Raw genomic sequence first — 9,657 nt, 5'->3', positions numbered from 1 at the left:
ACATACACAATAACAACACATTTCAAAATAGTTAAACAAATAAAAATAAAAATTCTGTTTTACAAGAGAAAAACAAATTTGATCAACAAATAATCTAATGAACTGAGCAGACAACTCTTAGAAGGCAAAATAAAGATGGCCAAAGAGCATTTGAAAAAAATTCTCCATCTTTAACCATTAGAAAAAAAGCAAATTAAACTGTACTGAGATTTTATGTCATACTAGCCAGATGGCAGTCATCAGGAACACAGATGACAAATGCTGGCAAGAATGCAGGAGAAATTTTTTTTTAAAAAGGTTTAATTTAAAAAAAAAAGGTTTAAGTTGTAACAGCTAGTGAAACAAGCATAAACTATAGGCCAAGTTTTCATAATTAATAAGAAGTCTCTGTGTGGTTATTTGGGAGCTGGCTGGCAGAACAGAAAATTCCACCTACACCTATCAGGTTGATGATCAAGGTTCAATATCTCTTTAACAAAACTACAGAACAGACCTCATGCAATTGTTAGTCCTTCTTGGTTTTACTCTTGCTGTGAGTACAGGCATAGAGGGTTATCTTATCAATTCCATTTTTTTTGCCCCAAGGACTGTCCTTAGAACCACAAACCAAGTGACTATGCTAACCCAGGGGCTTCCCAATAATACAAGAACAGTTAGTCATTTACAATGATTATCCTTCAAAACCACCAGGTCCTGTATTTATGGTTACTCCTGAGTGTGTTACACTGTGTATTATACTGTACTATACAGAATGATGCTGTTGTGGGAAATGAAAAACAGAAGGAGGGTAGAGCTGATTGGATTTTAAAACAAGTGTCTGGTCAGGACAGTCCTGACGGCTTGCTCTCTGAGACCATCCATAGCTATCTGTGTGATTCTTGTGTTTGGTCTCACCTGTGTGATTCTTGTGTTTGGTCTCACCTGTGTGATTCTTGTTTTGGTCTCACCATTTTTAAAACATTTGCCAGTTTGATTTCTTCTAGCATCAACAGTGCTATCTCCAGGTATGCCCAAGCAAGGCTTTCTTCCCTTGCTGTTAGAAGCCACATTTCCCTTAAGCTCCAGACCAGACAACACAGAGATCCTTTCCAAAGTGCCCTTAACTATGGTTCTCCCAGGTAGAACTGCTAAAGTCCCCCACCACCCTAACAAACAATTGGAAAGACCCACACATTGCACCTCCTCAGTTCTGAAAACTGCTACTGTTAATCCCACCAGTGGAGAATAAGACCACTACCACAGTTTAAAGTCAAATTTAAAATAAGCTTTTATTAAGTACTGGCCAGGTGGATGAGCTCTAGCCAGATACATACCAAGGTTCCCAGAAAATGGTCCTGAGTTACGTTTTGCAGAGCCTTAAGAAGGTCAAACTTACAATTCACATTTCTCATCAGGTCCAATTAGGGACAAGCATACATTCTGACCTATTTCCTGCTTGCATACCTCCCATCTACATCCAATTAGGGACAACAGTACATCCTGACATATATCCTGTCCATGTACCTACCACCCACATGTGACCAAGCATGTGCAGTGCAGATGGGTCAAACAAACTTGTATAGGGGAGTGAAAAATGTATAACTTGTTATTGCCCATAAACAGTAGCCCCGATCTTTTCAGAAATTTTCTGCCCTTTGGCAAGGGGCTTGGAGATCAGAGGTATTTTTGTTTCATAGATCTCTTAGGCTTAGTACTTAAGATCCAAAATGTAGGGCTGGAGAGATAGCTCAGGGTTAAGAGCACTGACTACTCTTCCAGAGGTCGGGAGTTCAATTCCCAGCACCCACATGGTGGCTCACAACCATCCGTAATGAGATCTGGTGCCCTCTTCTGACCTTCAGGAATGCATCAGGAGGAACAATATATACATAATAAATAAATCTTTAAAAAAAGAATATTAAAGATTTAAAATGTAACTTCGGCTCTCAAACTACTAAAGAAGAAACCTCCACTGGGTTCACAAGATTGAGATTCTTGCTATAAGGAATATGGCCTTGGATTGAGAAACTAGAGAAGATCCTAATAGGGCATTTCCACAATGCAATCCTAGTCATATTCCCCTGCCCAGAGTCGAATATTGACCAACCAGACCTGTGGCCATTAGTACAATGAGAATCACTGGCTCTGAACCCTGGCCAAAGGAGCATGAGTCCCAAATGAAAGCTGCCACAGCCCATTGTTTTGAGAAGGAAGTTCTTTCTGTCACTGCCCTCAGCTGCTGGTTTCTTGCACTTTAAATCCAATAATGTCTACCTTTCTACAAAGGATGGAAGGGGAAGGGAAAAGACAAAGGTGGGGGAATAAAAGTGAAGGAGAGAAAAGGAGACGAGAAGGTGGGGGTAGAAGAGATGGCAGGACAGGGAGGAAATAAACAAATTTATTTCTCAACTTCAAGCCTCCACAAGCACATTCACACACATGTATCTACACACACGAGAACATATGTACAAACATACACAACAGAGAGGGGGGAAAGGAGAATTATTTTTAAAAGTTCTGGAAGTCAAGGAACTGTGTCTATTGAAAACCTCTTGCCTTTTCTTCAGAGTCCTAAGGACTTGCCAAGAATTGTGAGGGAACACACAAATGATAGAACCAAACTAGTATTTATAACAGACCTATTGACTCACTTATTATTAATGAACTAGCTCAGGAAGTGGTGCCTCCATGACTTAACTGTTTATTAAAGGCTTCACTTTTTAATAGCTTTACATTAGGAATTAAATTCCAAATTGAATTTTAGTGGGGCATCCAAAAGTCAGTAAAGGCTAACAGTGTGTATCTGAGTGTGATCTGTTAAATTGTGAGCCATTTTATATCACAAACAACTTTAATATAGCCTGAATATTCAATAAAAAGATGAGGATGAAGGTGTCATTATGAAGTTTATCTTTACTATTCAATCCACAAATATTGTTGAGTAGCTACCATGTAGCCATTTTGCTCAGAAATAAAACATTAAGATTATTAATTTCACATCTTTAAGCTGCTAAAACCCTAGATATTAGTGTGAGCTTGGCCCAGGATCCAAGGGGCTTGAAGAAAGCAGAAACAAAGACATATGCCTAAGCATTGCAGAGCATATTACTGTGCAAAAATAATACAAAAGGTAATTGCTAGGGAAGACATACTCACCAAGTGAATTATTTGTTCAAAGGGAGTTAAAGCTGAGGTGAAGATTCTTAGTAAGAGGCAATGGGACAAAGACCAAAAGAGACAAAAGACTTCATAGTAAACAGACAGAAAAATAATGCTGAGGCAAAAAGCATCCTCTGTAAAACTTCTTAGAGTATGTTCTCAACTTGGGCTGCTAGAAGGATGAAAACAGGGTTTGCCTTAATGGTGAAAGATAATATCCACCTCATTTCACAGACACAAGGGTTAGTACCATGAAACGTTTCTGTAAAGGCTAGAAACACACCTCAGCCAAATGCCCTGTGTATGTTGGATCAGAAGATGATGCTAATAAACTCTAATTGTGGCGAATAGACAAGGAAGGCTAGAAATGAAGAGGGGGGACAAGCAGAGCAGGTGGCACACACCTGTGATCCCAGACCTCAGAACATGGCCACAAAGGGATCTTGAGTTCAAGGATGACCTGGGCGCTACATAGCAAGATACTATCTCAAAATGAATACATTTGAAATGAGGGAGAGGGAGAGGGAAAGGAGGAGTAGGGGAGGGGGGAGGGGAAAGACCTTCCTCCTCCTAGTCTTTGGCTTTGCCACAACTCCTCTCATCTGTAAGTCTCCCAGGGGAGTATGGGCAAATGGACCCTCATTTTTTTCTCTTTCCTTTTTACCGTAAAGTCAATTCATCTGTTCTTACGCTTTGAAAGTTCTTTCTGTGCCTGTTGTTCTTCCAACCAAATTGAACAAATTCAATACTGTTTTATAATTCTTGACCCTTTTAAAAAATTAGCTACAAAGGAAGCATCTGCTTGAACAGAGATCTTAAAGAAAGAGACTGAAATCCAAGCAATATCCATGCAAAGTCCCTCTTGAGGATATGTAAACTTTTAACCTCTTACCTCAAATGAATGACTTTCCTTATTTGTCCCATTTAATCATCCGTAAAAGTCAGACATGCCATTCCTTAGATTTTGTCTGTTCGCAGTATACTATAAGTTCTAAATGGAAAGTATTTTCTTTGGTCTTTCCACATTCTGCAATGAGAAAGAAGTTAATACTAGTTCATCAAAATAATTTATGTTTTAAATCCCTTAAAGAGGAGAGAGAAAATAATGTCCATGCCATTTTAGGTTTTGGTCTCAGGATATACATTATGATGTACTCTGGGGGAAAATCATAAATCATTCTTACTGATGCTATTACACATTTTCATGATTACAGATGTCAACAGATGTCTTTATGATTCTGATTGGACCATTATTTCCTAAAGATTAGTTTAAATATTGTCAAATGCATTTTAAAACCTGATTTAACTAAAATTAAGATAAAATTAAGTTGTTACTAAGGAACAGCTGAAATGAATCTCTGCTGTAGTAAAACTCCATAAAAATGAAGGAAATTTCAATCTTTGCAAAATGTTATTATTGCTGTGTGTCTGTATGAGGGAGGTGTGCATGGCATTGCCCTCATGTGGAGTCAGAGGCTACTCTGTGAAGTCAGCTCTCTCCTGCCACTTCTGTGTGACTTCCAGAGATGGGACTCCAGTCATCAGACTTAGATAGCAATTGCTTCATCCCCTGTGCCATCTCACTGGCACCCCATAAGTTATTTAGATAGCTTTATTTTGATGTTGCAAAGTAGAACATCGAAAGTTCTAAATATCAACAAATTACCATGGGAAGTTTCCAAACTTGCAAAGTGGAACAGCATTGATCTAATTCTTTAAATTGCATATTGAAGGAAAATTAGTCATTAAAGAGGGCTTTTATTTGTAATTTCACGCTCAGTAATAATGATCTTGAAACCCCATCAACTTGGAGGAGGGTTCCAGAAAAGGGGGGAGGGGATTGTAGCTGGAAACAAAACCAGGCTTGCCATCTGCATCCTCTGAGGTCAACTCCCAGGATCTGAGAACTTGTTAGAAAGCAACCTTCTGCAAGGCTTTACATCATACATTTGTATCTCTCCAAAGAAATTCTAATTACTGGTTCCAATCATTTCTGATTGATTTGACTTTTATTTGTCCAAGATATTCTTTGCTCTATGATGAAATCAAGCCTCTAATAAAATTCCAAATATTTCAGAACAATTTACCAGCTCCAGATGACTGAAAGTTTTCTTATGTCCATCTGGCATTCAGGAAGAGAGTTTCACAGACTAGATTCTGAAGAATGATACATCTGGCAGTCACTAAAACAAAGGATTCACCAGTGACATACTTGAAGTCAATTAATCGTGCATAAATGAAAACTTGTCAATATTCTTTGAGGCCCAAGCTTCAATACAACCATCACACATTTTAGTGAGTTCATCTTCTTACCATGGCTTCACGTTTAGAAAACATTTTGGGAGTCAATTACATAAACACAAATTATCTTCAGTGAACACATTTATCATTATTAGCAAGCCAGATATAGTGGCATTACATTTTAATTCTGGAGGTAAAGGCAGTAGGACCAAGAGTTTAAGGCCATTCTTTGTTACATAGTAAGTTCAGGGCCTGAGATACATGTCTCAAAAAATATATGCTATATAAACACAATATATGTTTATGTTATGTGATCTCTCTCTCTCTCTCTCTCTCTCTCTCTCTCTCTCTCTCTCTCTCTCTCTCTCTCTCTCTCTCCCCGTGTGTGTGTGTGTGTGTGTGTGTGTGTGTGTGTGTGTGTATGTGTGTGTGATCTATGTGGCTCTGGCTGGTCTACAGATCAGGACCCTTCTACCTGAGCCTTCTAAATGCTAAGATTACAGGACTGTGCTACCACTTTGCTGTGTTTCACTTTTAGTCTTTGGGGTTTTGGGTTATTTTTTTCTCTAAGAAACTAATTCGATATGCTTAGAGTTCACTTAAATTATTCCTTTCTGTTGGCTTTACATAAACTCCAATCCAATGATGAAAGGCTAGACAGAGTGGGAGAAGTTTAGCAGTGAAAAGCACCTACTCACCATCACATTCACAGGCTTCCTTGGATCATAGCAAATTTCCTATGTATGCTCATCAATGGACAATAATGTTAAATTTAGCTATTCAAAAATATTGAATTTTTTAGCATCAGTCTGAAGGGTAACCAAAGAAAATAAATAATGTGATCAGTATTATTCTTGCAGGTGATCAATTCTTATCAACTCACTGAGAATACAACTATACAATAATAAATTCTATAACACTAATCCATTGATTCATCCAGTTCTGGCTATAATTGTTACTTCTCCTGTACCCTCCTAAGAGAACATACTTGTACAAAATGAGAGGGTATCAACATTGCCTAGTTTGGCTATGTAGCCATAACTGTCAGATAATTTGATGATTTATGTCTTGGTCTCTAAGGCTCCAGAGCTAACCACTATGGCTCCTGGTTGGACTCTATTAGCCCATACCTCTATGACCTCCTCTTAGAAATAAGACATAATTATAGAACGGATTTGATTCAGATATGTACTTCAAAAATTAGAATCTTAGGACACACTGACAGGGCATAGTCCTCAATATCTACAAATCTCCTCTGGAACTGTGAATTCTTCCCACCAAACAGAACTTGAAGCCTTTAGAAATCTCAGCTTCTCCAAAATTCAGAGCAATTTATCAAGTCAAATCTATTGCGCTGCCCAATGTTCTTCCAGCCTTGAATCTCTGTAGTTAACATAGCATTCTCTGTAGTTGGATGCTTCCTTCTGACCCTACTGTACTAAGTTAGACTTGTAAAGAGGAGACAGGAAAGCACTCACAGAAGACATCAGACTGCCTGACTTTGAACCCTCCTCAAGTGTGATCTGGGGCAAGTTACTTAGTTACTATCTGCCTCAGTTTCCTTTTTTCACATGGCTACAATAATGCTAAGAAGCCATGACTTATTGTCTGATTGTTAGTTTCTGGGACAGTGGGGATGCTATATAATATTAGTTGCTCCTACTTACTAATAGTTCGAAGGTAGTCTATCACATGCTTAATTTTGGAAAAGTTAAATATCTCAGAGACTCGGAATTTTAGAAGAAATTTACAGATGTTGAGTACCCTATTCCAAACATAACTTCAACTTAAGATATTGCTTTTCAGGGAGCCACACATTCCCATGACCTAGCAAACCACAGCAGACCTGTGCCCAAAGCCCACTACTTCTAAAATATCCCAGAGAAGGGAGGTTACAAACAAAACCATGAAAAAAATAGACATTAATTTATTTTGTCATGCAATAAATATGATTTCCTAAGTTCAAGGAACAGACTAGTAATAGGCCACCATGAACTACAACATTACCAAAAGTATCATGAAAGTCCTATAGGCTTTTCTTTATGGACACATTTAACACTTGTAAAACATCTACAATGTAAGAAACATTACTCTGCCTGCCCCCTTTTTAACTTATGAGGAGATCCAGGCTTGAAGAGATGAAGTTCAAAATTCACATGACTGGGAAATGCCTGTCAAATTTGAATACAGCCCTACAGATTATATGCCTCATGCTCCATCACCATTACGTTGGTTATCTTAGGGTGAGTCTATCATTTTTCAACCATTCTCTATATGACCGCAGGAGATTTGATGCTATGATTAACAAAGTCAAGGCACACACTTCCCATTAAGCTAGGGCACTGGGGGAGAAACCTCATGCAAATCACATAGAAAAATAATGTTCTCATTTGCATTTTCATGATAGCTAAGGATGTTGAACACTTTCTTAGGTGTCTTTCAGCCATTTTAGATTCCTCTATTGAGAATTCTCTATTTAGTTCTGTTCCCCACTTTTTAATTGGATTGTTTGATGTTTTGGAGACTCGCTTCTTGAGTTCTTTGTATATTTTGGAGATCAGCCCTCTGTCAGATGTGGGGTTGGTGAATATCTTTTTCCAGTCTGTGAGCTGCCGTTTTGTCTTATTGACTGTGTCCTTTGCCTTACAGAAGCTTCTCGGTTTCAGGAGGTCCCATTTATTAATTGTCTATTTCATTGTCTATGCTACTAGTGTAATGTTCAGGAAGCAGTCTCCTGTACCAATTCATTCAAGCGTACCTCCAACTTTCTCTTCTAAGAGGTTCAGTTTGGATGGATTTATGTTGAGGTCTTTGATCCATTTGGACTTAAGTTTTGTGAATGGCAATAGTCATGGATCTATCTGCAGTCTTCCACATGTCAGCATCCAGTTATGCCAGAACCATTTGCTGAAGATGCTTTCTTTATTACATTGTATAACTTTAGCTTCTTTGTCAAAAATCAGGTGTTTGTAGGTGTGTGAGTTAATATCAGGGCTTTCAACTCTATTCCATTGGTCTACCTGTCTATTTTTGTACCAATACCAAGCTGTTTTCAGGACTATAGCTCTATAATAGAGTTTGAAGTCAGGGATGGTGATACCATCTTAACTCCTGTCAGAATGGCTAAAATCAAAAACACCAATGACAGTTTGTGCTGGAGAGGATGTGGAGAAAGGGGAACACTCCTCCACTGCTGGTGGGAGTGCCAACTCGTACAGCCACTTTGGAAATCAGTATGGCAATTCCTCAGGAAAATGGGAATCATTCTACCCCAAGATCCAGCAATTCAATTCTTAGGCATATACCCAAAAGATGCACCTTCATACAATAAGGACCATGTTCATAGCAGCATTATTTGCAATAGCCAGAACCTGGAAGCAACCTAGATGCCCCTCAACCAAAGAATGGATAGAGAAAATGGGGTACATTTACACAATGGAGTACTACTGGGGGCGGGTGGACAATGGAATCTGGAAATTTGCAAGCAAATGGATGGAAGTAGAAGAAACCATTCTGAGTGAGGTAATCCAGTCACAAAAAGACAAACATGATATGTACTCAATCATATATGGATTTTAGACATAGAGCAAATGATTACCTGCCTATAATCCACACCACCAACTAAGCTAGGAAACAAGGAGGACTCTAAGTGAGACTCTGGTCCTCCAGAGAAAGGGAAAGGGAAAAGATCTCTTGAGCAAATTGGGAGCATGAGGGGAGGGGAGAGGGACCTAGGAGAATGAGAAGGGGAGAAGAGGAGGGGTAAGCAGGACATGAGGGAGCACGAAGTTTGAGCTGGGAGAAGAATAGAGGAGAGCAAGATAAGAGATACCATAATAGAGGGAGCCATTTTAGGTTTAAAGAGAAATCAGGCACTAGGGAAATGTCTGGAGATCTACAAAGATGACACCAACTAACAATCTAAGCAATATTCAAGAGGCTACCTTAAATGCCCTCCCCTGATAATGAGATTGATGACTGACTGCCATCCTAGAACCTTCATCCAGCAGTTGATGGAAGTAGAAGCAGATAGCCACAGCTAAATACTGAACTGAACTGGAATCCAGTTGCAGAGAAGGAGGAGTGATGAGCAAAGGAGTCAATGCCAGGCTGGAGAAATGCACAGAAACAGCTGACCTAAACAAAGGGAACTCTTGGTTCCCAGAATGCTAGCTGGGAAAGCAGCATGGGACTGATCCAGACCCCATGAACATGGGTGTCAGTGAGGAGACCTTGGAAATCTATGGGGCCTTTTGTAGTAGATCAGTACTTATCCCT

The sequence above is a fragment of the Cricetulus griseus genome, assembly GCF_003668045.3.
Source record: "Cricetulus griseus strain 17A/GY chromosome 1 unlocalized genomic scaffold, alternate assembly CriGri-PICRH-1.0 chr1_1, whole genome shotgun sequence".
In the NCBI taxonomy this organism is placed as follows: Eukaryota; Metazoa; Chordata; class Mammalia; order Rodentia; family Cricetidae; genus Cricetulus; species Cricetulus griseus.
The sequence above is the reverse complement of the archived record's forward strand: the minus strand, read 5'-3'. Positions refer to the sequence as shown.